This window comes from Anopheles nili, chromosome 3 (assembly GCF_943737925.1).
Source record: "Anopheles nili chromosome 3, idAnoNiliSN_F5_01, whole genome shotgun sequence".
NCBI classification, from domain to species: Eukaryota; Metazoa; Arthropoda; class Insecta; order Diptera; family Culicidae; genus Anopheles; species Anopheles nili.
In genome coordinates, this window is record NC_071292.1 from 39,360,083 (window position 1) to 39,380,804 (window position 20,722).

Genomic DNA, 20,722 nt, shown 5'->3' on the forward strand with positions numbered 1-20,722 from the left:
TGGTTCTTATTGCAAACGAACGTCGCCGATGCTTGGCAACGACCATACCATGTTGAAAACACCGGTTCTCGTCCGATCACCGAAGTTAAGCAACATCGGGCATGGCTAGTACTTAGGTGGGTGACCACTTGGGAAAACCATGTGTCGTTGGCATCCCAACTTTTTTTCACCTCCAGCATCAGTGTTTGGTTGTATTTTGTACTGCTTGTTGATGGAACAAACTTTTTCATACTCTTTTTAATCGAAAATTGCATTTTTATTTGTTCCGTCTATCGTAGCCTGGAATCGAACCTGTGCTTTTTGCTCCCCGTCGTTTAATTTTAGACACCCCATCGGTTGCTGGGATGGTTCTTATTGCAAACGAACGTCGCCGATGCTTGGCAACGACCATACCATGTTGAAAACACCGGTTCTCGTCCGATCACCGAAGTTAAGCAACATCGGGCATGGCTAGTACTTAGGTGGGTGACCACTTGGGAAAACCATGTGTCGTTGGCATCCCAACTTTTTTTCACCTCCAGCATCAGTGTTTGGTTGTATTTTGTACTGCTTGTTGATGGAAAAAACTTTATCATACTCTTTTTAATCGAAAATTGTATTTTTATTTGTTCCGTCTATCCTAGCCTGGAATCGAACCTGTGCTTTTTGCTCCCCGTCGTTTAATTTTAGACACCGCAGCGGTTGCTGGGATGGTTCTTATTGCAAACGAACGTCGCCGATGCTTGGCAACGACCATACCATGTTGAAAACACCGGTTCTCGTCCGATCACCGAAGTTAAGCAACATCGGGCATGGCTAGTACTTAGGTGGGTGACCACTTGGGAAAACCATGTGTCGTTGGCATCCCAACTTTTTTTCACCTCCAGCATCAGTGTTTGGTTGTATTTTGTACTGCTTGTTGATGGAACAAACTTTTTCATACTCTTTTTCATCGAAAATTGCATTTTTATTTGTTCCGTCTATCCTAGCCTGGAATCGAACGTTAGCTTTATGCTTCCCGTCGTTTAATTTTAGACACCCCATCGGTTGCTGGGATGGTTCTTATTGCAAACGAACGTCGCCGATGCTTGGCAACGACCATACCATGTTGAAAACACCGGTTCTCGTCCGATCACCGAAGTTAAGCAACATCGGGCATGGCTAGTACTTAGGTGGGTGACCACTTGGGAAAACCATGTGTCGTTGGCATCCCAACTTTTTTTCACCTCCAGCATCAGTGTTTGGTTGTATTTTGTACTGCTTGTTGATGGAACAAACTTTTTCATACTCTTTTTAATCGAAAATTGCATTTTTATTTGTTCCGTCTATCGTAGCCTGGAATCGAACCTGTGCTTTTTGCTCCCCGTCGTTTAATTTTAGACACCCCATCGGTTGCTGGGATGGTTCTTATTGCAAACGAACGTCGCCGATGCTTGGCAACGACCATACCATGTTGAAAACACCGGTTCTCGTCCGATCACCGAAGTTAAGCAACATCGGGCATGGCTAGTACTTAGGTGGGTGACCACTTGGGAAAACCATGTGTCGTTGGCATCCCAACTTTTTTTCACCTCCAGCATCAGTGTTTGGTTGTATTTTGTACTGCTTGTTGATGGAAAAAACTTTTTCATACTCTTTTTAATCGAAAATTGTATTTTTATTTGTTCCGTCTATCCTAGCCTGGAATCGAACCTGTGCTTTTTGCTCCCCGTCGTTTAATTTTAGACACCGCAGCGGTTGCTGGGATGGTTCTTATTGCAAACGAACGTCGCCGATGCTTGGCAACGACCATACCATGTTGAAAACACCGGTTCTCGTCCGATCACCGAAGTTAAGCAACATCGGGCATGGCTAGTACTTAGGTGGGTGACCACTTGGGAAAACCATGTGTCGTTGGCATCCCAACTTTTTTTCACCTCCAGCATCAGTGTTTGGTTGTATTTTGTACTGCTTGTTGATGGAAAAAACTTTTTCATACTCTTTTTAATCGAAAATTGTATTTTTATTTGTTCCGTCTATCGTAGCCTGGAATCGAACCTGTGCTTTTTGCTCCCCGTCGTTTAATTTTAGACACCCCATCGGTTGCTGGGATGGTTCTTATTGCAAACGAACGTCGCCGATGCTTGGCAACGACCATACCATGTTGAAAACACCGGTTCTCGTCCGATCACCGAAGTTAAGCAACATCGGGCATGGCTAGTACTTAGGTGGGTGACCACTTGGGAAAACCATGTGTCGTTGGCATCCCAACTTTTTTTCACCTCCAGCATCAGTGTTTGGTTGTATTTTGTACTGCTTGTTGATGGAAAAAACTTTTTCATACTCTTTTTAATCGAAAATTGTATTTTTATTTGTTCCGTCTATCCTAGCCTGGAATCGAACCTGTGCTTTTTGCTCCCCGTCGTTTAATTTTAGACACCGCAGCGGTTGCTGGGATGGTTCTTATTGCAAACGAACGTCGCCGATGCTTGGCAACGACCATACCATGTTGAAAACACCGGTTCTCGTCCGATCACCGAAGTTAAGCAACATCGGGCATGGCTAGTACTTAGGTGGGTGACCACTTGGGAAAACCATGTGTCGTTGGCATCCCAACTTTTTTTCACCTCCAGCATCAGTGTTTGGTTGTATTTTGTACTGCTTGTTGATGGAAAAAACTTTTTCATACTCTTTTTAATCGAAAATTGTATTTTTATTTGTTCCGTCTATCCTAGCCTGGAATCGAACCTGTGCTTTTTGCTCCCCGTCGTTTAATTTTAGACACCGCAGCGGTTGCTGGGATGGTTCTTATTGCAAACGAACGTCGCCGATGCTTGGCAACGACCATACCATGTTGAAAACACCGGTTCTCGTCCGATCACCGAAGTTAAGCAACATCGGGCATGGCTAGTACTTAGGTGGGTGACCACTTGGGAAAACCATGTGTCGTTGGCATCCCAACTTTTTTTCACCTCCAGCATCAGTGTTTGGTTGTATTTTGTACTGCTTGTTGATGGAACAAACTTTTTCATACTCTTTTTAATCGAAAATTGCATTTTTATTTGTTCCGTCTATCGTAGCCTGGAATCGAACCTGTGCTTTTTGCTCCCCGTCGTTTAATTTTAGACACCGCAGCGGTTGCTGGGATGGTTCTTATTGCAAACGAACGTCGCCGATGCTTGGCAACGACCATACCATGTTGAAAACACCGGTTCTCGTCCGATCACCGAAGTTAAGCAACATCGGGCATGGCTAGTACTTAGGTGGGTGACCACTTGGGAAAACCATGTGTCGTTGGCATCCCAACTTTTTTTCACCTCCAGCATCAGTGTTTGGTTGTATTTTGTACTGCTTGTTGATGGAAAAAACTTTTTCATACTCTTTTTAATCGAAAATTGTATTTTTATTTGTTCCGTCTATCCTAGCCTGGAATCGAACCTGTGCTTTTTGCTCCCCGTCGTTTAATTTTAGACACCGCAGCGGTTGCTGGGATGGTTCTTATTGCAAACGAACGTCGCCGATGCTTGGCAACGACCATACCATGTTGAAAACACCGGTTCTCGTCCGATCACCGAAGTTAAGCAACATCGGGCATGGCTAGTACTTAGGTGGGTGACCACTTGGGAAAACCATGTGTCGTTGGCATCCCAACTTTTTTTCACCTCCAGCATCAGTGTTTGGTTGTATTTTGTACTGCTTGTTGATGGAACAAACTTTTTCATACTCTTTTTAATCGAAAATTGCATTTTTATTTGTTCCGTCTATCGTAGCCTGGAATCGAACCTGTGCTTTTTGCTCCCCGTCGTTTAATTTTAGACACCCCATCGGTTGCTGGGATGGTTCTTATTGCAAACGAACGTCGCCGATGCTTGGCAACGACCATACCATGTTGAAAACACCGGTTCTCGTCCGATCACCGAAGTTAAGCAACATCGGGCATGGCTAGTACTTAGGTGGGTGACCACTTGGGAAAACCATGTGTCGTTGGCATCCCAACTTTTTTTCACCTCCAGCATCAGTGTTTGGTTGTATTTTGTACTGCTTGTTGATGGAAAAAACTTTTTCATACTCTTTTTAATCGAAAATTGTATTTTTATTTGTTCCGTCTATCCTAGCCTGTAATCGAACCTGTGCTTTTTGCTCCCCGTCGTTTAATTTTAGACACCGCAGCGGTTGCTGGGATGGTTCTTATTGCAAACAAACGTCGCCGATGCTTGGCAACGACCATACCATGTTGAAAACACCGGTTCTCGTCCGATCACTGAAGTTAAGCAACATCGGGCATGGCTAGTACTTAGGTGGGTGACCACTTGGGAAAACCATGTGTCGTTGGCATCCCAACTTTTTTTCACCTCCAGCATCAGTGTTTGGTTGTATTTTGTACTGATTGTTGATGGAAAAAACTTTTTTCATACGCTTTTTTATCGAAAATTGTATTTTTATTTGTTCCGTCTATCCTAGCCTGGAATCGAACCTGTGCTTTTTGCTCCCCGTCGTTTAATTTTAGACACCCCATCGGTTGCTGGGATGGTTCTTATTGCAAACGAACGTCGCCGATGCTTGGCAACGACCATACCATGTTGAAAACACCGGTTCTCGTCCGATCACCGAAGTTAAGCAACATCGGGCATGGCTAGTACTTAGGTGGGTGACCACTTGGGAAAACCATGTGTCGTTGGCATCCCAACTTTTTTTCACCTCCAGCATCAGTGTTTGGTTGTATTTTGTACTGATTGTTGATGGAAAAAACTTTTTTCATACGCTTTTTTATCGAAAATTGTATTTTTATTTGTTCCGTCTATCCTAGCCTGGAATCGAACCTGTGCTTTTTGCTCCCCGTCGTTTAATTTTAGACACCCCATCGGTTGCTGGGATGGTTCTTATTGCAAACGAACGTCGCCGATGCTTGGCAACGACCATACCATGTTGAAAACACCGGTTCTCGTCCGATCACCGAAGTTAAGCAACATCGGGCATGGCTAGTACTTAGGTGGGTGACCACTTGGGAAAACCATGTGTCGTTGGCATCCCAACTTTTTTTCACCTCCAGCATCAGTGTTTGGTTGTATTTTGTACTGATTGTTGATGGAACAAACTTTTTTCATACGCTTTTTTATCGAAAATTGTATTTTTATTTGTTCCGTCTATCCTAGCCTGGAATCGAACCTGTGCTTTTTGCTCCCCGTCGTTTAATTTTAGACACCCCATCGGTTGCTGGGATGGTTCTTATTGCAAACGAACGTCGCCGATGCTTGGCAACGACCATACCATGTTGAAAACACCGGTTCTCGTCCGATCACCGAAGTTAAGCAACATCGGGCATGGCTAGTACTTAGGTGGGTGACCACTTGGGAAAACCATGTGTCGTTGGCATCCCAACTTTTTTTCACCTCCAGCATCAGTGTTTGGTTGTATTTTGTACTGATTGTTGATGGAAAAAACTTTTTTCATACGCTTTTTTATCGAAAATTGTATTTTTATTTGTTCCGTCTATCCTAGCCTGGAATCGAACCTGTGCTTTTTGCTCCCCGTCGTTTAATTTTAGACACCGCAGCGGTTGCTGGGATGGTTCTTATTGCAAACGAACGTCGCCGATGCTTGGCAACGACCATACCATGTTGAAAACACCGGTTCTCGTCCGATCACCGAAGTTAAGCAACATCGGGCATGGCTAGTACTTAGGTGGGTGACCACTTGGGAAAACCATGTGTCGTTGGCATCCCAACTTTTTTTCACCTCCAGCATCAGTGTTTGGTTGTATTTTGTACTGCTTGTTGATGGAACAAACTTTTTCATACTCTTTTTAATCGAAAATTGCATTTTTATTTGTTCCGTCTATCGTAGCCTGGAATCGAACCTGTGCTTTTTGCTCCCCGTCGTTTAATTTTAGACACCCCATCGGTTGCTGGGATGGTTCTTATTGCAAACGAACGTCGCCGATGCTTGGCAACGACCATACCATGTTGAAAACACCGGTTCTCGTCCGATCACCGAAGTTAAGCAACATCGGGCATGGCTAGTACTTAGGTGGGTGACCACTTGGGAAAACCATGTGTCGTTGGCATCCCAACTTTTTTTCACCTCCAGCATCAGTGTTTGGTTGTATTTTGTACTGCTTGTTGATGGAAAAAACTTTTTCATACTCTTTTTAATCGAAAATTGTATTTTTATTTGTTCCGTCTATCCTAGCCTGTAATCGAACCTGTGCTTTTTGCTCCCCGTCGTTTAATTTTAGACACCGCAGCGGTTGCTGGGATGGTTCTTATTGCAAACAAACGTCGCCGATGCTTGGCAACGACCATACCATGTTGAAAACACCGGTTCTCGTCCGATCACTGAAGTTAAGCAACATCGGGCATGGCTAGTACTTAGGTGGGTGACCACTTGGGAAAACCATGTGTCGTTGGCATCCCAACTTTTTTTCACCTCCAGCATCAGTGTTTGGTTGTATTTTGTACTGATTGTTGATGGAAAAAACTTTTTTCATACGCTTTTTTATCGAAAATTGTATTTTTATTTGTTCCGTCTATCCTAGCCTGGAATCGAACCTGTGCTTTTTGCTCCCCGTCGTTTAATTTTAGACACCCCATCGGTTGCTGGGATGGTTCTTATTGCAAACGAACGTCGCCGATGCTTGGCAACGACCATACCATGTTGAAAACACCGGTTCTCGTCCGATCACCGAAGTTAAGCAACATCGGGCATGGCTAGTACTTAGGTGGGTGACCACTTGGGAAAACCATGTGTCGTTGGCATCCCAACTTTTTTTCACCTCCAGCATCAGTGTTTGGTTGTATTTTGTACTGCTTGTTGATGGAACAAACTTTTTCATACTCTTTTTAATCGAAAATTGTATTTTTATTTGTTCCGTCTATCCTAGCCTGGAATCGAACCTGTGCTTTTTGCTCCCCGTCGTTTAATTTTAGACACCGCAGCGGTTGCTGGGATGGTTCTTATTGCAAACGAACGTCGCCGATGCTTGGCAACGACCATACCATGTTGAAAACACCGGTTCTCGTCCGATCACCGAAGTTAAGCAACATCGGGCATGGCTAGTACTTAGGTGGGTGACCACTTGGGAAAACCATGTGTCGTTGGCATCCCAACTTTTTTTCACCTCCAGCATCAGTGTTTGGTTGTATTTTGTACTGCTTGTTGATGGAACAAACTTTTTCATACTCTTTTTAATCGAAAATTGCATTTTTATTTGTTCCGTCTATCGTAGCCTGGAATCGAACCTGTGCTTTTTGCTCCCCGTCGTTTAATTTTAGACACCGCAGCGGTTGCTGGGATGGTTCTTATTGCAAACGAACGTCGCCGATGCTTGGCAACGACCATACCATGTTGAAAACACCGGTTCTCGTCCGATCACCGAAGTTAAGCAACATCGGGCATGGCTAGTACTTAGGTGGGTGACCACTTGGGAAAACCATGTGTCGTTGGCATCCCAACTTTTTTTCACCTCCAGCATCAGTGTTGGTTGTATTTTGTACTGCTTGTTGATGGAACAAACTTTTTCATACTCTTTTTTATCGAAAATTGTATTTTTATTTGTTCCGTCTATCGTAGCCTGGAATCGAACCTGTGCTTTATGCTTCCCGTCGTTTAATTTTAGACACCGCAGCAGTTGCTGGGATGGTTCTTATTGCAAACGAACGTCGCCGATGCTTGGCAACGACCATACCATGTTGAAAACACCGGTTCTCGTCCGATCACCGAAGTTAAGCAACATCGGGCATGGCTAGTACTTAGGTGGGTGACCACTTGGGAAAACCATGTGTCGTTGGCATCCCAACTTTTTTTCACCTCCAGCATCAGTGTTTGGTTGTATTTTGTACTGCTTGTTGATGGAAAAAACTTTTTTCATACTCTTTTTTTATCGAAAATTGTATTTTTATTTGTTCCGTCTATCCTAGCCTGGAATCGAACCTTAGCTTTATGCTTCCCGTCGTTTAATTTTAGACACCGCAGCAGTTGCTGGGATGGTTCTTATTGCAAACGAACGTCGCCGATGCTTGGCAACGACCATACCATGTTGAAAACACCGGTTCTCGTCCGATCACCGAAGTTAAGCAACATCGGGCATGGCTAGTACTTAGGTGGGTGACCACTTGGGAAAACCATGTGTCGTTGGCATCCCAACTTTTTTTCACCTCCAGCATCAGTGTTGGTTGTATTTTGTACTGCTTGTTGATGGAACAAACTTTTTCATACTCTTTTTCATCGAAAATTGCATTTTTATTTGTTCCGTCTATCCTAGCCTGGAATCGAACCTTAGCTTTATGCTCCCCGTCGTTTAATTTTAGACACCGTAGCGGTTGCTGGGATGGTTCTTATTGCAAACGAACGTCGCCGATGCTTGGCAACGACCATACCATGTTGAAAACACCGGTTCTCGTCCGATCACCGAAGTTAAGCAACATCGGGCATGGCTAGTACTTAGGTGGGTGACCACTTGGGAAAACCATGTGTCGTTGGCATCCCAACTTTTTTTCACCTCCAGCATCAGTGTTGGTTGTATTTTGTACTGCTTGTTGATGGAACAAACTTTTTCATACTCTTTTTCATCGAAAATTGCATTTTTATTTGTTCCGTCTATCCTAGCCTGGAATCGAACCTTAGCTTTATGCTTCCCGTCGTTTAATTTTAGACACCGTAGCGGTTGCTGGGATGGTTCTTATTGCAAACGAACGTCGCCGATGCTTGGCAACGACCATACCATGTTGAAAACACCGGTTCTCGTCCGATCACCGAAGTTAAGCAACATCGGGCATGGCTAGTACTTAGGTGGGTGACCACTTGGGAAAACCATGTGTCGTTGGCATCCCAACTTTTTTTCACCTCCAGCATCAGTGTTGGTTGTATTTTGTACTGCTTGTTGATGGAACAAACTTTTTCATACTCTTTTTCATCGAAAATTGCATTTTTATTTGTTCCGTCTATCCTAGCCTGGAATCGAACCTTAGCTTTATGCTCCCCGTCGTTTAATTTTAGACCCCCCATCGGTTGCTGGGATGGTTCTTATTGCAAACGAACGTCGCCGATGCTTGGCAACGACCATACCATGTTGAAAACACCGGTTCTCGTCCGATCACCGAAGTTAAGCAACATCGGGCATGGCTAGTACTTAGGTGGGTGACCACTTGGGAAAACCATGTGTCGTTGGCATCCCAACTTTTTTTCACCTCCAGCATCAGTGTTTGGTTGTATTTTGTACTGCTTGTTGATGGAACAAACTTTTTTCATACTCTTTTTTATCGAAAATTGTATTTTTATTTGTTCCGTCTATCGTAGCCTGGAATCGAACCTTAGCTTTATGCTCCCCGTCGTTTAATTTTAGACACCGTAGCGGTTGCTGGGATGGTTCTTATTGCAAACGAACGTCGCCGATGCTTGGCAACGACCATACCATGTTGAAAACACCGGTTCTCGTCCGATCACCGAAGTTAAGCAACATCGGGCATGGCTAGTACTTAGGTGGGTGACCACTTGGGAAAACCATGTGTCGTTGGCATCCCAACTTTTTTTCACCTCCAGCATCAGTGTTGGTTGTATTTTGTACTGCTTGTTGATGGAACAAACTTTTTCATACTCTTTTTCATCGAAAATTGCATTTTTATTTGTTCCGTCTATCCTAGCCTGGAATCGAACCTGTGCTTTTTGCTTCCCGTCGTTTAATTTTAGACACCGCAGCAGTTGCTGGGATGGTTCTTATTGCAAACGAACGTCGCCGATGCTTGGCAACGACCATACCATGTTGAAAACACCGGTTCTCGTCCGATCACCGAAGTTAAGCAACATCGGGCATGGCTAGTACTTAGGTGGGTGACCACTTGGGAAAACCATGTGTCGTTGGCATCCCAACTTTTTTTCACCTCCAGCATCAGTGTTTGGTTGTATTTTGTACTGCTTGTTGATGGAAAAAACTTTTTTCATACTCTTTTTTTATCGAAAATTGTATTTTTATTTGTTCCGTCTATCCTAGCCTGGAATCGAACCTTAGCTTTATGCTTCCCGTCGTTTAATTTTAGGCCCCCCATCGGTTGCTGGGATGGTTCTTATTGCAAACGAACGTCGCCGATGCTTGGCAACGACCATACCATGTTGAAAACACCGGTTCTCGTCCGATCACCGAAGTTAAGCAACATCGGGCATGGCTAGTACTTAGGTGGGTGACCACTTGGGAAAACCATGTGTCGTTGGCATCCCAACTTTTTTTCACCTCCAGCATCAGTGTTTGGTTGTATTTTGTACTGCTTGTTGATGGAAAAAACTTTTTTCATACTCTTTTTTTATCGAAAATTGTATTTTTATTTGTTCCGTCTATCCTAGCCTGGAATCGAACCTTAGCTTTATGCTTCCCGTCGTTTAATTTTAGACACCGCAGCGGTTGCTGGGATGGTTCTTATTGCAAACGAACGTCGCCGATGCTTGGCAACGACCATACCATGTTGAAAACACCGGTTCTCGTCCGATCACCGAAGTTAAGCAACATCGGGCATGGCTAGTACTTAGGTGGGTGACCACTTGGGAAAACCATGTGTCGTTGGCATCCCAACTTTTTTTCACCTCCAGCATCAGTGTTTGGTTGTATTTTGTACTGCTTGTTGATGGAAAAAACTTTTTTCATACTCTTTTTTTATCGAAAATTGTATTTTTATTTGTTCCGTCTATCCTAGCCTGGAATCGAACCTTAGCTTTATGCTTCCCGTCGTTTAATTTTAGACACCGCAGCAGTTGCTGGGATGGTTCTTATTGCAAACGAACGTCGCCGATGCTTGGCAACGACCATACCATGTTGAAAACACCGGTTCTCGTCCGATCACCGAAGTTAAGCAACATCGGGCATGGCTAGTACTTAGGTGGGTGACCACTTGGGAAAACCATGTGTCGTTGGCATCCCAACTTTTTTTCACCTCCAGCATCAGTGTTTGGTTGTATTTTGTACTGCTTGTTGATGGAACAAACTTTTTCATACTCTTTTTCATCGAAAATTGCATTTTTATTTGTTCCGTCTATCCTAGCCTGGAATCGAACCTGTGCTTTTTGCTCCCCGTCGTTTAATTTTCGACACCCCATCGGTTGCTGGGATGGTTCTTATTGCAAACGAACGTCGCCGATGCTTGGCAACGACCATACCATGTTGAAAACACCGGTTCTCGTCCGATCACCGAAGTTAAGCAACATCGGGCATGGCTAGTACTTAGGTGGGTGACCACTTGGGAAAACCATGTGTCGTTGGCATCCCAACTTTTTTTCACCTCCAGCATCAGTGTTTGGTTGTATTTTGTACTGCTTGTTGATGGAACAAACTTTTTAATACTCTTTTTCATCGAAAATTGTATTTTTATTTGTTCCGTCTATCGTAGCCTGGAATCGAACCTGTGCTTTTTGCTCCCCGTCGTTTAATTTTAGACACCGCAGCGGTTGCTGGGATGGTTCTTATTGCAAACGAACGTCGCCGATGCTTGGCAACGACCATACCATGTTGAAAACACCGGTTCTCGTCCGATCACCGAAGTTAAGCAACATCGGGCATGGCTAGTACTTAGGTGGGTGACCACTTGGGAAAACCATGTGTCGTTGGCATCCCAACTTTTTTTCATCAATGTTTGGTTGTATTTTGTACTGCTTGTTGATGGAAAAAACTTTTTTCATACTCTTTTTTATCGAAAATTGTATTTTTATTTGTTCCGTCTATCCTAGCCTGGAATCGAACCTGTGCTTTTTGCTCCCTGTCGTTTAATTTTAGACACCGCAGCGGTTGCTGGGATGGTTCTTATTGCAAACGAACGTCGCCGATGCTTGGCAACGACCATACCATGTTGAAAACACCGGTTCTCGTCCGATCACCGAAGTTAAGCAACATCGGGCATGGCTAGTACTTAGGTGGGTGACCACTTGGGAAAACCATGTGTCGTTGGCATCCCAGCTTTTTTTCATCAATGTTTGGTTGTATTTTGTACTGCTTGTTGATGGAAAAAACTTTTTTCATACTCTTTTTTATCGAAAATTGTATTTTTATTTGTTCCGTCTATCGTAGCCTGGAATCGAACCTGTGCTTTTTGCTCCCTGTCGTTTAATTTTAGACACCGCAGCGGTTGCTGGGATGGTTCTTATTGCAAACGAACGTCGCCGATGCTTGGCAACGACCATACCATGTTGAAAACACCGGTTCTCGTCCGATCACCGAAGTTAAGCAACATCGGGCATGGCTAGTACTTAGGTGGGTGACCACTTGGGAAAACCATGTGTCGTTGGCATCCCAACTTTTTTTCATCAATGTTTGGTTGTATTTTGTACTGCTTGTTGATGGAAAAAACTTTTTTCATACTCTTTTTTATCGAAAATTGTATTTTTATTTGTTCCGTCTATCCTAGCCTGGAATCGAACCTTAGCTTTATGCTTCCCGTCGTTTAATTTTAGACACCGCAGCGGTTGCTGGGATGGTTCTTATTGCAAACGAACGTCGCCGATGCTTGGCAACGACCATACCATGTTGAAAACACCGGTTCTCGTCCGATCACCGAAGTTAAGCAACATCGGGCATGGCTAGTACTTAGGTGGGTGACCACTTGGGAAAACCATGTGTCGTTGGCATCCCAACTTTTTTTCACCTCCAGCATCAGTGTTTGGTTGTATTTTGTACTGCTTGTTGATGGAACAAACTTTTTTCATACTCTTTTTTATCGAAAATTGTATTTTTATTTGTTCCGTCTATCGTAGCCTGGAATCGAACCTTAGCTTTATGCTCCCCGTCGTTTAATTTTAGACACCGTAGCGGTTGCTGGGATGGTTCTTATTGCAAACGAACGTCGCCGATGCTTGGCAACGACCATACCATGTTGAAAACACCGGTTCTCGTCCGATCACCGAAGTTAAGCAACATCGGGCATGGCTAGTACTTAGGTGGGTGACCACTTGGGAAAACCATGTGTCGTTGGCATCCCAACTTTTTTTCACCTCCAGCATCAGTGTTGGTTGTATTTTGTACTGCTTGTTGATGGAACAAACTTTTTCATACTCTTTTTCATCGAAAATTGCATTTTTATTTGTTCCGTCTATCCTAGCCTGGAATCGAACCTGTGCTTTTTGCTTCCCGTCGTTTAATTTTAGACACCGCAGCAGTTGCTGGGATGGTTCTTATTGCAAACGAACGTCGCCGATGCTTGGCAACGACCATACCATGTTGAAAACACCGGTTCTCGTCCGATCACCGAAGTTAAGCAACATCGGGCATGGCTAGTACTTAGGTGGGTGACCACTTGGGAAAACCATGTGTCGTTGGCATCCCAACTTTTTTTCACCTCCAGCATCAGTGTTTGGTTGTATTTTGTACTGCTTGTTGATGGAAAAAACTTTTTTCATACTCTTTTTTTATCGAAAATTGTATTTTTATTTGTTCCGTCTATCCTAGCCTGGAATCGAACCTTAGCTTTATGCTTCCCGTCGTTTAATTTTAGGCCCCCCATCGGTTGCTGGGATGGTTCTTATTGCAAACGAACGTCGCCGATGCTTGGCAACGACCATACCATGTTGAAAACACCGGTTCTCGTCCGATCACCGAAGTTAAGCAACATCGGGCATGGCTAGTACTTAGGTGGGTGACCACTTGGGAAAACCATGTGTCGTTGGCATCCCAACTTTTTTTCACCTCCAGCATCAGTGTTTGGTTGTATTTTGTACTGCTTGTTGATGGAAAAAACTTTTTTCATACTCTTTTTTTATCGAAAATTGTATTTTTATTTGTTCCGTCTATCCTAGCCTGGAATCGAACCTTAGCTTTATGCTTCCCGTCGTTTAATTTTAGACACCGCAGCGGTTGCTGGGATGGTTCTTATTGCAAACGAACGTCGCCGATGCTTGGCAACGACCATACCATGTTGAAAACACCGGTTCTCGTCCGATCACCGAAGTTAAGCAACATCGGGCATGGCTAGTACTTAGGTGGGTGACCACTTGGGAAAACCATGTGTCGTTGGCATCCCAACTTTTTTTCACCTCCAGCATCAGTGTTTGGTTGTATTTTGTACTGCTTGTTGATGGAAAAAACTTTTTTCATACTCTTTTTTTATCGAAAATTGTATTTTTATTTGTTCCGTCTATCCTAGCCTGGAATCGAACCTTAGCTTTATGCTTCCCGTCGTTTAATTTTAGACCCCCCATCGGTTGCTGGGATGGTTCTTATTGCAAACGAACGTCGCCGATGCTTGGCAACGACCATACCATGTTGAAAACACCGGTTCTCGTCCGATCACCGAAGTTAAGCAACATCGGGCATGGCTAGTACTTAGGTGGGTGACCACTTGGGAAAACCATGTGTCGTTGGCATCCCAACTTTTTTTCACCTCCAGCATCAGTGTTTGGTTGTATTTTGTACTGCTTGTTGATGGAAAAAACTTTTTTCATACTCTTTTTTTATCGAAAATTGTATTTTTATTTGTTCCGTCTATCCTAGCCTGGAATCGAACCTTAGCTTTATGCTTCCCGTCGTTTAATTTTAGACACCGCAGCAGTTGCTGGGATGGTTCTTATTGCAAACGAACGTCGCCGATGCTTGGCAACGACCATACCATGTTGAAAACACCGGTTCTCGTCCGATCACCGAAGTTAAGCAACATCGGGCATGGCTAGTACTTAGGTGGGTGACCACTTGGGAAAACCATGTGTCGTTGGCATCCCAACTTTTTTTCACCTCCAGCATCAGTGTTGGTTGTATTTTGTACTGCTTGTTGATGGAACAAACTTTTTCATACTCTTTTTCATCGAAAATTGCATTTTTATTTGTTCCGTCTATCCTAGCCTGGAATCGAACCTTAGCTTTATGCTCCCCGTCGTTTAATTTTAGACACCGTAGCGGTTGCTGGGATGGTTCTTATTGCAAACGAACGTCGCCGATGCTTGGCAACGACCATACCATGTTGAAAACACCGGTTCTCGTCCGATCACCGAAGTTAAGCAACATCGGGCATGGCTAGTACTTAGGTGGGTGACCACTTGGGAAAACCATGTGTCGTTGGCATCCCAACTTTTTTTCACCTCCAGCATCAGTGTTTGGTTGTATTTTGTACTGCTTGTTGATGGAAAAAACTTTTTTCATACTCTTTTTTTATCGAAAATTGTATTTTTATTTGTTCCGTCTATCCTAGCCTGGAATCGAACCTTAGCTTTATGCTTCCCGTCGTTTAATTTTAGACCCCCCATCGGTTGCTGGGATGGTTCTTATTGCAAACGAACGTCGCCGATGCTTGGCAACGACCATACCATGTTGAAAACACCGGTTCTCGTCCGATCACCGAAGTTAAGCAACATCGGGCATGGCTAGTACTTAGGTGGGTGACCACTTGGGAAAACCATGTGTCGTTGGCATCCTAACTTTTTTTCACCTCCAGCATCAGTGTTTGGTTGTATTTTGTACTGCTTGTTGATGGAACAAACTTTTTTCATACTCTTTTTTATCGAAAATTGTATTTTTATTTGTTCCGTCTATCCTAGCCTGGAATCGAACCTGTGCTTTTTGCTTCCCGTCGTTTAATTTTAGACCCCCCATCGGTTGCTGGGATGGTTCTTATTGCAAACGAACGTCGCCGATGCTTGGCAACGACCATACCATGTTGAAAACACCGGTTCTCGTCCGATCACCGAAGTTAAGCAACATCGGGCATGGCTAGTACTTAGGTGGGTGACCACTTGGGAAAACCATGTGTCGTTGGCATCCCAACTTTTTTTCACCTCCAGCATCAGTGTTTGGTTGTATTTTGTACTGCTTGTTGATGGAAAAAACTTTTTTCATACTCTTTTTTTATCGAAAATTGTATTTTTAATTGTTTCGTCTATCCTAGCCTGGAATCGAACCTTAGCTTTATACTTCCCGTCGTTTAATTTTAGACACCCCATCGGTTGCTGGGATGGTTCTTATTGCAAACGAACGTCGCCGATGCTTGGCAACGACCATACCATGTTGAAAACACCGGTTCTCGTCCGATCACCGAAGTTAAGCAACATCGGGCATGGCTAGTACTTAGGTGGGTGACCACTTGGGAAAACCATGTGTCGTTGGCATCCTAACTTTTTTTCACCTCCAGCATCAGTGTTTGGTTGTATTTTGTACTGCTTGTTGATGGAACAAACTTTTTTCATACTCTTTTTTATCGAAAATTGTATTTTTATTTGTTCCGTCTATCCTAGCCTGGAATCGAACCTGTGCTTTTTGCTTCCCGTCGTTTAATTTTAGACACCGCAGCAGTTGCTGGGATGGTTCTTATTGCAAACGAACGTCGCCGATGCTTGGCAACGACCATACCATGTTGAAAACACCGGTTCTCGTCCGATCACCGAAGTTAAGCAACATCGGGCATGGCTAGTACTTAGGTGGGTGACCACTTGGGAAAACCATGTGTCGTTGGCATCCCAACTTTTTTTCACCTCCAGCATCAGTGTTTGGTTGTATTTTGTACTGCTTGTTGATGGAACAAACTTTTTTCATACTCTTTTTTATCGAAAATTGTATTTTTATTTGTTCCGTCTATCCTAGCCTGGAATCGAACCTTAGCTTTATGCTCCCCGTCGTTTAATTTTAGACACCGTAGCGGTTGCTGGGATGGTTCTTATTGCAAACGAACGTCGCCGATGCTTGGCAACGACCATACCATGTTGAAAACACCGGTTCTCGTCCGATCACCGAAGTTAAGCAACATCGGGCATGGCTAGTACTTAGGTGGGTGACCACTTGGGAAAACCATGTGTCGTTGGCATCCCAACTTTTTTTCACCTCCAGCATCAGTGTTGGTTGTATTTTGTACTGCTTGTTGATGGAACAAACTTTTTCATACTCTTTTTCATCGAAAATTGCATTTTTATTTGTTCCGTCTATCGTAGCCTGGAATCGAACCTGTGCTTTTTGCTCCCCGTCGTTTAATTTTAGACACCGCAGCAGTTGCTGGGATGGTTCTTATTGCAAACGAGCGTTGCCGATGCTTGGCAACGACCATACCATGTTGAAAACACCGGTTCTCGTCCGATCACCGAAGTTAAGCAACATCGGGCATGGCTAGTACTTAGGTGGGTGACCACTTGGGAAAACCATGTGTCGTTGGCATCCCAACTTTTTTTCACCTCCAGCATCAGTGTTGGTTGTATTTTGTACTGCTTGTTGATGGAACAAACTTTTTCATACTCTTTTTTATCGAAAATTGTATTTTTATTTGTTCCGTCTATCGTAGCCTGGAATCGAACCTGTGCTTTATGCTTCCCGTCGTTTAATTTTAGACACCGCAGCAGTTGCTGGGATGGTTCTTATTGCAAACGAACGTCGCCGATGCTTGGCAACGACCATACCATGTTGAAAACACCGGTTCTCGTCCGATCACCGAAGTTAAGCAACATCGGGCATGGCTAGTACTTAGGTGGGTGACCACTTGGGAAAACCATGTGTCGTTGGCATCCCAACTTTTTTTCACCTCCAGCATCAGTGTTTGGTTGTATTTTGTACTGCTTGTTGATGGAAAAAACTTTTTTCATACTCTTTTTTTATCGAAAATTGTATTTTTATTTGTTCCGTCTATCCTAGCCTGGAATCGAACCTTAGCTTTATGCTTCCCGTCGTTTAATTTTAGACACCGCAGCAGTTGCTGGGATGGTTCTTATTGCAAACGAACGTCGCCGATGCTTGGCAACGACCATACCATGTTGAAAACACCGGTTCTCGTCCGATCACCGAAGTTAAGCAACATCGGGCATGGCTAGTACTTAGGTGGGTGACCACTTGGGAAAACCATGTGTCGTTGGCATCCCAACTTTTTTTCACCTCCAGCATCAGTGTTTGGTTGTATTTTGTACTGCTTGTTGATGGAACAAACTTTTTTCATACTCTTTTTTATCGAAAATTGTATTTTTATTTGTTCCGTCTATCGTAGCCTGGAATCGAACCTTAGCTTTATGCTCCCCGTCGTTTAATTTTAGACACCGTAGCGGTTGCTGGGATGGTTCTTATTGCAAACGAACGTCGCCGATGCTTGGCAACGACCATACCATGTTGAAAACACCGGTTCTCGTCCGATCACCGAAGTTAAGCAACATCGGGCATGGCTAGTACTTAGGTGGGTGACCACTTGGGAAAACCATGTGTCGTTGGCATCCCAACTTTTTTTCACCTCCAGCATCAGTGTTGGTTGTATTTTGTACTGCTTGTTGATGGAACAAACTTTTTCATACTCTTTTTCATCGAAAATTGCATTTTTATTTGTTCCGTCTATCCTAGCCTGGAATCGAACCTTAGCTTTATGCTCCCCGTCGTTTAATTTTAGACACCGTAGCGGTTGCTGGGATGGTTCTTATTGCAAACGAACGTCGCCGATGCTTGGCAACGACCATACCATGTTGAAAACACCGGTTCTCGTCCGATCACCGAAGTTAAGCAACATCGGGCATGGCTAGTACTTAGGTGGGTGACCACTTGGGAAAACCATGTGTCGTTGGCATCCCAACTTTTTTTCACCTCCAGCATCAGTGTTGGTTGTATTTTGTACTGCTTGTTGATGGAACAAACTTTTTCATACTCTTTTTCATCGAAAATTGCATTTTTATTTGTTCCGTCTATCCTAGCCTGGAATCGAACCTTAGCTTTATGCTCCCCGTCGTTTAATTTTAGACACCGTAGCGGTTGCTGGGATGGTTCTTATTGCAAACGAACGTCGCCGATGCTTGGCAACGACCATACCATGTTGAAAACACCGGTTCTCGTCCGATCACCGAAGTTAAGCAACATCGGGCATGGCTAGTACTTAGGTGGGTGACCACTTGGGAAAACCATGTGTCGTTGGCATCCCAACTTTTTTTCACCTCCAGCATCAGTGTTTGGTTGTATTTTGTACTGCTTGTTGATGGAAAAAACTTTTTTCATACTCTTTTTTTATCGAAAATTGTATTTTTATTTGTTCCGTCTATCCTAGCCTGGAATCGAACCTTAGCTTTATGCTTCCCGTCGTTTAATTTTAGACACCGCAGCGGTTGCTGGGATGGTTCTTATTGCAAACGAACGTCGCCGATGCTTGGCAACGACCATACCATGTTGAAAACACCGGTTCTCGTCCGATCACCGAAGTTAAGCAACATCGGGCATGGCTAGTACTTAGGTGGGTGACCACTTGGGAAAACCATGTGTCGTTGGCATCCCAACTTTTTTTCACCTCCAGCATCAGTGTTTGGTTGTATTTTGTACTGCTTGTTGATGGAAAAAACTTTTTTCATACTCTTTTTTTATCGAAAATTGTATTTTTATTTGTTCCGTCTATCCTAGCCTGGAATCGAACCTTAGCTTTATGCTTCCCGTCGTTTAATTTTAGACCCCCCATCGGTTGCTGGGATGGTTCTTATTGCAAACGAACGTCGCCGATGCTTGGCAACGACCATACCATGTTGAAAACACCGGTTCTCGTCCGATCACCGAAGTTAAGCAACATCGGGCATGGCTAGTACTTAGGTGGGTGACCACTTGGGAAAACCATGTGTCGTTGGCATCCCAACTTTTTTTCACCTCCAGCATCAGTGTTTGGTTGTATTTTGTACTGCTTGTTGATGGAAAAAACTTTTTTCATACTCTTTTTTTATCGAAAATTGTATTTTTATTTGTTCCGTCTATCCTAGCCTGGAATCGAACCTTAGCTTTATGCTTCCCGTCGTTTAATTTTAGACACCGCAGCAGTTGCTGGGATGGTTCTTATTGCAAACGAACCATCGGCGATGCTTGGCAACGACCATACCATGTTGAAAACACCGGTTCTCGTCCGATCACCGAAGTTAAGCAACATCGGGCATGGCTAGTACTTAGGTGGGTGACCACTTGGGAAAACCATGTGTCGTTGGCATCCCAACTTTTTTTCACCTCCAGCATCAGTGTTTGGTTGTATTTTGTACTGCTTGTTGATGGAAAAAACTTTTTTCATACTCTTTTTTTATCGAAAATTGTATTTTTATTTGTTCCGTCTATCCTAGCCTGGAATCGAACCTTAGCTTTATGCTTCCCGTCGTTTAATTTTAGACACCGCAGCAGTTGCTGGGATGGTTCTTATTGCAAACGAACGTCGCCGATGCTTGGCAACGACCATACCATGTTGAAAACACCGGTTCTCGTCCGATCACCGAAGTTAAGCAACATCGGGCATGGCTAGTACTTAGGTGGGTGACCACTTGGGAAAACCATGTGTCGTTGGCATCCCAACTTTTTTTCACCTCCAGCATCAGTGTTTGGTTGTATTTTGTACTGCTTGTTGATGGAAAAAACTTTTTTCATACTCTTTTTTTATCGAAAATTGTATTTTTATTTGTTCCGTCTATCCTAGCCTGGAATCGAACCTTAGCTTTATGCTTCCCGTCGTTTAATTTTAGACACCGCAGCAGTTGCTGGGATGGTTCTTATTGCAAACGAACGTCGCCGATGCTTGGCAACGACCATACCATGTTGAAAACACCGGTTCTCGTCCGATCACCGAAGTTAAGCAACATCGGGCATGGCTAGTACTTAGGTGGGTGACCACTTGGGAAAACCATGTGTCGTTGGCATCCCAACTTTTTTTCACCTCCAGCATCAGTGTTTGGTTGTATTTCGTACTGCTTGTTGATGGAAAAAACTTTTTTCATACTTTTTTTCATCGAAAGTTATATTTTTATTTGTTCCGTCTATCCTAGCCTGGAATCGAACTTGTGCTTTTTGCTCCCCGTCGTTTAATTTTAGACTCCGTAGCGGTTGCTGGGATGGTTCTTATTG

General features: G+C 43.7%; 60 non-coding genes across 60 annotated transcripts; all 60 read left to right on the top strand.

Moving 5' to 3' along the window:
- Positions 1-34: 34 nt before the first annotated feature.
- LOC128728092 (5S ribosomal RNA) lies at positions 35-153 on the top strand. Its single transcript, XR_008411042.1, has one exon. It is a non-coding gene; the product is annotated as a 5S ribosomal RNA (ribosomal RNA).
- A 226-nt stretch (positions 154-379) lies between these two features.
- Positions 380-498, top strand: LOC128728094 (5S ribosomal RNA). Its single transcript, XR_008411044.1, has one exon. It is a non-coding gene; the product is annotated as a 5S ribosomal RNA (ribosomal RNA).
- Positions 499-724: 226 nt separating this feature from the next.
- LOC128728095 (5S ribosomal RNA) lies at positions 725-843 on the top strand. Its single transcript, XR_008411045.1, has one exon. It is a non-coding gene; the product is annotated as a 5S ribosomal RNA (ribosomal RNA).
- Positions 844-1,069: 226 nt separating this feature from the next.
- Positions 1,070-1,188, top strand: LOC128728097 (5S ribosomal RNA). The gene has a single exon (XR_008411046.1). It is a non-coding gene; the product is annotated as a 5S ribosomal RNA (ribosomal RNA).
- A 226-nt stretch (positions 1,189-1,414) lies between these two features.
- On the top strand, positions 1,415-1,533 carry LOC128728098 (5S ribosomal RNA). Its single transcript, XR_008411047.1, has one exon. It is a non-coding gene; the product is annotated as a 5S ribosomal RNA (ribosomal RNA).
- Positions 1,534-1,759: 226 nt separating this feature from the next.
- On the top strand, positions 1,760-1,878 carry LOC128728099 (5S ribosomal RNA). Its single transcript, XR_008411048.1, has one exon. It is a non-coding gene; the product is annotated as a 5S ribosomal RNA (ribosomal RNA).
- Positions 1,879-2,104: 226 nt separating this feature from the next.
- Positions 2,105-2,223, top strand: LOC128727885 (5S ribosomal RNA). Its single transcript, XR_008410850.1, has one exon. It is a non-coding gene; the product is annotated as a 5S ribosomal RNA (ribosomal RNA).
- A 226-nt stretch (positions 2,224-2,449) lies between these two features.
- On the top strand, positions 2,450-2,568 carry LOC128727886 (5S ribosomal RNA). The gene has a single exon (XR_008410851.1). It is a non-coding gene; the product is annotated as a 5S ribosomal RNA (ribosomal RNA).
- A 226-nt stretch (positions 2,569-2,794) lies between these two features.
- LOC128727887 (5S ribosomal RNA) lies at positions 2,795-2,913 on the top strand. Its single transcript, XR_008410852.1, has one exon. It is a non-coding gene; the product is annotated as a 5S ribosomal RNA (ribosomal RNA).
- Positions 2,914-3,139: 226 nt separating this feature from the next.
- On the top strand, positions 3,140-3,258 carry LOC128727888 (5S ribosomal RNA). The gene has a single exon (XR_008410853.1). It is a non-coding gene; the product is annotated as a 5S ribosomal RNA (ribosomal RNA).
- A 226-nt stretch (positions 3,259-3,484) lies between these two features.
- On the top strand, positions 3,485-3,603 carry LOC128727889 (5S ribosomal RNA). The gene has a single exon (XR_008410854.1). It is a non-coding gene; the product is annotated as a 5S ribosomal RNA (ribosomal RNA).
- Positions 3,604-3,829: 226 nt separating this feature from the next.
- LOC128727891 (5S ribosomal RNA) lies at positions 3,830-3,948 on the top strand. Its single transcript, XR_008410856.1, has one exon. It is a non-coding gene; the product is annotated as a 5S ribosomal RNA (ribosomal RNA).
- Positions 3,949-4,174: 226 nt separating this feature from the next.
- Positions 4,175-4,293, top strand: LOC128728027 (5S ribosomal RNA). Its single transcript, XR_008410982.1, has one exon. It is a non-coding gene; the product is annotated as a 5S ribosomal RNA (ribosomal RNA).
- Positions 4,294-4,520: 227 nt separating this feature from the next.
- Positions 4,521-4,639, top strand: LOC128727893 (5S ribosomal RNA). Its single transcript, XR_008410857.1, has one exon. It is a non-coding gene; the product is annotated as a 5S ribosomal RNA (ribosomal RNA).
- A 227-nt stretch (positions 4,640-4,866) lies between these two features.
- On the top strand, positions 4,867-4,985 carry LOC128727894 (5S ribosomal RNA). The gene has a single exon (XR_008410858.1). It is a non-coding gene; the product is annotated as a 5S ribosomal RNA (ribosomal RNA).
- Positions 4,986-5,212: 227 nt separating this feature from the next.
- LOC128727895 (5S ribosomal RNA) lies at positions 5,213-5,331 on the top strand. The gene has a single exon (XR_008410859.1). It is a non-coding gene; the product is annotated as a 5S ribosomal RNA (ribosomal RNA).
- A 227-nt stretch (positions 5,332-5,558) lies between these two features.
- On the top strand, positions 5,559-5,677 carry LOC128727896 (5S ribosomal RNA). The gene has a single exon (XR_008410860.1). It is a non-coding gene; the product is annotated as a 5S ribosomal RNA (ribosomal RNA).
- Positions 5,678-5,903: 226 nt separating this feature from the next.
- Positions 5,904-6,022, top strand: LOC128727897 (5S ribosomal RNA). The gene has a single exon (XR_008410861.1). It is a non-coding gene; the product is annotated as a 5S ribosomal RNA (ribosomal RNA).
- Positions 6,023-6,248: 226 nt separating this feature from the next.
- LOC128728028 (5S ribosomal RNA) lies at positions 6,249-6,367 on the top strand. Its single transcript, XR_008410983.1, has one exon. It is a non-coding gene; the product is annotated as a 5S ribosomal RNA (ribosomal RNA).
- A 227-nt stretch (positions 6,368-6,594) lies between these two features.
- On the top strand, positions 6,595-6,713 carry LOC128727898 (5S ribosomal RNA). The gene has a single exon (XR_008410862.1). It is a non-coding gene; the product is annotated as a 5S ribosomal RNA (ribosomal RNA).
- A 226-nt stretch (positions 6,714-6,939) lies between these two features.
- On the top strand, positions 6,940-7,058 carry LOC128727899 (5S ribosomal RNA). The gene has a single exon (XR_008410863.1). It is a non-coding gene; the product is annotated as a 5S ribosomal RNA (ribosomal RNA).
- Positions 7,059-7,284: 226 nt separating this feature from the next.
- LOC128727900 (5S ribosomal RNA) lies at positions 7,285-7,403 on the top strand. The gene has a single exon (XR_008410864.1). It is a non-coding gene; the product is annotated as a 5S ribosomal RNA (ribosomal RNA).
- A 225-nt stretch (positions 7,404-7,628) lies between these two features.
- LOC128727901 (5S ribosomal RNA) lies at positions 7,629-7,747 on the top strand. The gene has a single exon (XR_008410865.1). It is a non-coding gene; the product is annotated as a 5S ribosomal RNA (ribosomal RNA).
- Positions 7,748-7,975: 228 nt separating this feature from the next.
- LOC128727903 (5S ribosomal RNA) lies at positions 7,976-8,094 on the top strand. The gene has a single exon (XR_008410867.1). It is a non-coding gene; the product is annotated as a 5S ribosomal RNA (ribosomal RNA).
- A 225-nt stretch (positions 8,095-8,319) lies between these two features.
- LOC128727904 (5S ribosomal RNA) lies at positions 8,320-8,438 on the top strand. The gene has a single exon (XR_008410868.1). It is a non-coding gene; the product is annotated as a 5S ribosomal RNA (ribosomal RNA).
- Positions 8,439-8,663: 225 nt separating this feature from the next.
- On the top strand, positions 8,664-8,782 carry LOC128727905 (5S ribosomal RNA). Its single transcript, XR_008410869.1, has one exon. It is a non-coding gene; the product is annotated as a 5S ribosomal RNA (ribosomal RNA).
- A 225-nt stretch (positions 8,783-9,007) lies between these two features.
- LOC128727906 (5S ribosomal RNA) lies at positions 9,008-9,126 on the top strand. The gene has a single exon (XR_008410870.1). It is a non-coding gene; the product is annotated as a 5S ribosomal RNA (ribosomal RNA).
- Positions 9,127-9,353: 227 nt separating this feature from the next.
- LOC128727907 (5S ribosomal RNA) lies at positions 9,354-9,472 on the top strand. Its single transcript, XR_008410871.1, has one exon. It is a non-coding gene; the product is annotated as a 5S ribosomal RNA (ribosomal RNA).
- A 225-nt stretch (positions 9,473-9,697) lies between these two features.
- On the top strand, positions 9,698-9,816 carry LOC128727909 (5S ribosomal RNA). The gene has a single exon (XR_008410872.1). It is a non-coding gene; the product is annotated as a 5S ribosomal RNA (ribosomal RNA).
- Positions 9,817-10,044: 228 nt separating this feature from the next.
- On the top strand, positions 10,045-10,163 carry LOC128727910 (5S ribosomal RNA). The gene has a single exon (XR_008410873.1). It is a non-coding gene; the product is annotated as a 5S ribosomal RNA (ribosomal RNA).
- Positions 10,164-10,391: 228 nt separating this feature from the next.
- On the top strand, positions 10,392-10,510 carry LOC128727911 (5S ribosomal RNA). Its single transcript, XR_008410874.1, has one exon. It is a non-coding gene; the product is annotated as a 5S ribosomal RNA (ribosomal RNA).
- Positions 10,511-10,738: 228 nt separating this feature from the next.
- Positions 10,739-10,857, top strand: LOC128727912 (5S ribosomal RNA). The gene has a single exon (XR_008410875.1). It is a non-coding gene; the product is annotated as a 5S ribosomal RNA (ribosomal RNA).
- A 226-nt stretch (positions 10,858-11,083) lies between these two features.
- LOC128727913 (5S ribosomal RNA) lies at positions 11,084-11,202 on the top strand. Its single transcript, XR_008410876.1, has one exon. It is a non-coding gene; the product is annotated as a 5S ribosomal RNA (ribosomal RNA).
- Positions 11,203-11,428: 226 nt separating this feature from the next.
- On the top strand, positions 11,429-11,547 carry LOC128727915 (5S ribosomal RNA). Its single transcript, XR_008410878.1, has one exon. It is a non-coding gene; the product is annotated as a 5S ribosomal RNA (ribosomal RNA).
- Positions 11,548-11,765: 218 nt separating this feature from the next.
- Positions 11,766-11,884, top strand: LOC128727916 (5S ribosomal RNA). The gene has a single exon (XR_008410879.1). It is a non-coding gene; the product is annotated as a 5S ribosomal RNA (ribosomal RNA).
- Positions 11,885-12,102: 218 nt separating this feature from the next.
- LOC128727917 (5S ribosomal RNA) lies at positions 12,103-12,221 on the top strand. Its single transcript, XR_008410880.1, has one exon. It is a non-coding gene; the product is annotated as a 5S ribosomal RNA (ribosomal RNA).
- A 218-nt stretch (positions 12,222-12,439) lies between these two features.
- Positions 12,440-12,558, top strand: LOC128727918 (5S ribosomal RNA). Its single transcript, XR_008410881.1, has one exon. It is a non-coding gene; the product is annotated as a 5S ribosomal RNA (ribosomal RNA).
- Positions 12,559-12,785: 227 nt separating this feature from the next.
- LOC128727919 (5S ribosomal RNA) lies at positions 12,786-12,904 on the top strand. The gene has a single exon (XR_008410882.1). It is a non-coding gene; the product is annotated as a 5S ribosomal RNA (ribosomal RNA).
- A 225-nt stretch (positions 12,905-13,129) lies between these two features.
- LOC128727920 (5S ribosomal RNA) lies at positions 13,130-13,248 on the top strand. Its single transcript, XR_008410883.1, has one exon. It is a non-coding gene; the product is annotated as a 5S ribosomal RNA (ribosomal RNA).
- A 228-nt stretch (positions 13,249-13,476) lies between these two features.
- Positions 13,477-13,595, top strand: LOC128727921 (5S ribosomal RNA). Its single transcript, XR_008410884.1, has one exon. It is a non-coding gene; the product is annotated as a 5S ribosomal RNA (ribosomal RNA).
- Positions 13,596-13,823: 228 nt separating this feature from the next.
- Positions 13,824-13,942, top strand: LOC128727922 (5S ribosomal RNA). Its single transcript, XR_008410885.1, has one exon. It is a non-coding gene; the product is annotated as a 5S ribosomal RNA (ribosomal RNA).
- Positions 13,943-14,170: 228 nt separating this feature from the next.
- Positions 14,171-14,289, top strand: LOC128727923 (5S ribosomal RNA). The gene has a single exon (XR_008410886.1). It is a non-coding gene; the product is annotated as a 5S ribosomal RNA (ribosomal RNA).
- A 228-nt stretch (positions 14,290-14,517) lies between these two features.
- On the top strand, positions 14,518-14,636 carry LOC128727925 (5S ribosomal RNA). The gene has a single exon (XR_008410887.1). It is a non-coding gene; the product is annotated as a 5S ribosomal RNA (ribosomal RNA).
- Positions 14,637-14,861: 225 nt separating this feature from the next.
- Positions 14,862-14,980, top strand: LOC128727927 (5S ribosomal RNA). Its single transcript, XR_008410889.1, has one exon. It is a non-coding gene; the product is annotated as a 5S ribosomal RNA (ribosomal RNA).
- A 228-nt stretch (positions 14,981-15,208) lies between these two features.
- LOC128727928 (5S ribosomal RNA) lies at positions 15,209-15,327 on the top strand. Its single transcript, XR_008410890.1, has one exon. It is a non-coding gene; the product is annotated as a 5S ribosomal RNA (ribosomal RNA).
- A 227-nt stretch (positions 15,328-15,554) lies between these two features.
- Positions 15,555-15,673, top strand: LOC128727929 (5S ribosomal RNA). Its single transcript, XR_008410891.1, has one exon. It is a non-coding gene; the product is annotated as a 5S ribosomal RNA (ribosomal RNA).
- A 228-nt stretch (positions 15,674-15,901) lies between these two features.
- On the top strand, positions 15,902-16,020 carry LOC128727930 (5S ribosomal RNA). The gene has a single exon (XR_008410892.1). It is a non-coding gene; the product is annotated as a 5S ribosomal RNA (ribosomal RNA).
- A 227-nt stretch (positions 16,021-16,247) lies between these two features.
- On the top strand, positions 16,248-16,366 carry LOC128727931 (5S ribosomal RNA). Its single transcript, XR_008410893.1, has one exon. It is a non-coding gene; the product is annotated as a 5S ribosomal RNA (ribosomal RNA).
- Positions 16,367-16,593: 227 nt separating this feature from the next.
- LOC128727932 (5S ribosomal RNA) lies at positions 16,594-16,712 on the top strand. The gene has a single exon (XR_008410894.1). It is a non-coding gene; the product is annotated as a 5S ribosomal RNA (ribosomal RNA).
- Positions 16,713-16,937: 225 nt separating this feature from the next.
- On the top strand, positions 16,938-17,056 carry LOC128727933 (5S ribosomal RNA). Its single transcript, XR_008410895.1, has one exon. It is a non-coding gene; the product is annotated as a 5S ribosomal RNA (ribosomal RNA).
- Positions 17,057-17,281: 225 nt separating this feature from the next.
- Positions 17,282-17,400, top strand: LOC128727934 (5S ribosomal RNA). Its single transcript, XR_008410896.1, has one exon. It is a non-coding gene; the product is annotated as a 5S ribosomal RNA (ribosomal RNA).
- Positions 17,401-17,628: 228 nt separating this feature from the next.
- LOC128727936 (5S ribosomal RNA) lies at positions 17,629-17,747 on the top strand. The gene has a single exon (XR_008410897.1). It is a non-coding gene; the product is annotated as a 5S ribosomal RNA (ribosomal RNA).
- A 227-nt stretch (positions 17,748-17,974) lies between these two features.
- Positions 17,975-18,093, top strand: LOC128727937 (5S ribosomal RNA). Its single transcript, XR_008410898.1, has one exon. It is a non-coding gene; the product is annotated as a 5S ribosomal RNA (ribosomal RNA).
- Positions 18,094-18,318: 225 nt separating this feature from the next.
- LOC128727939 (5S ribosomal RNA) lies at positions 18,319-18,437 on the top strand. Its single transcript, XR_008410900.1, has one exon. It is a non-coding gene; the product is annotated as a 5S ribosomal RNA (ribosomal RNA).
- A 225-nt stretch (positions 18,438-18,662) lies between these two features.
- LOC128727940 (5S ribosomal RNA) lies at positions 18,663-18,781 on the top strand. The gene has a single exon (XR_008410901.1). It is a non-coding gene; the product is annotated as a 5S ribosomal RNA (ribosomal RNA).
- Positions 18,782-19,009: 228 nt separating this feature from the next.
- Positions 19,010-19,128, top strand: LOC128727942 (5S ribosomal RNA). The gene has a single exon (XR_008410902.1). It is a non-coding gene; the product is annotated as a 5S ribosomal RNA (ribosomal RNA).
- Positions 19,129-19,356: 228 nt separating this feature from the next.
- LOC128727943 (5S ribosomal RNA) lies at positions 19,357-19,475 on the top strand. The gene has a single exon (XR_008410903.1). It is a non-coding gene; the product is annotated as a 5S ribosomal RNA (ribosomal RNA).
- Positions 19,476-19,704: 229 nt separating this feature from the next.
- On the top strand, positions 19,705-19,823 carry LOC128727944 (5S ribosomal RNA). The gene has a single exon (XR_008410904.1). It is a non-coding gene; the product is annotated as a 5S ribosomal RNA (ribosomal RNA).
- Positions 19,824-20,051: 228 nt separating this feature from the next.
- Positions 20,052-20,170, top strand: LOC128727945 (5S ribosomal RNA). The gene has a single exon (XR_008410905.1). It is a non-coding gene; the product is annotated as a 5S ribosomal RNA (ribosomal RNA).
- A 228-nt stretch (positions 20,171-20,398) lies between these two features.
- LOC128727946 (5S ribosomal RNA) lies at positions 20,399-20,517 on the top strand. Its single transcript, XR_008410906.1, has one exon. It is a non-coding gene; the product is annotated as a 5S ribosomal RNA (ribosomal RNA).
- The last annotated feature ends 205 nt before the right edge of the window (positions 20,518-20,722 follow it).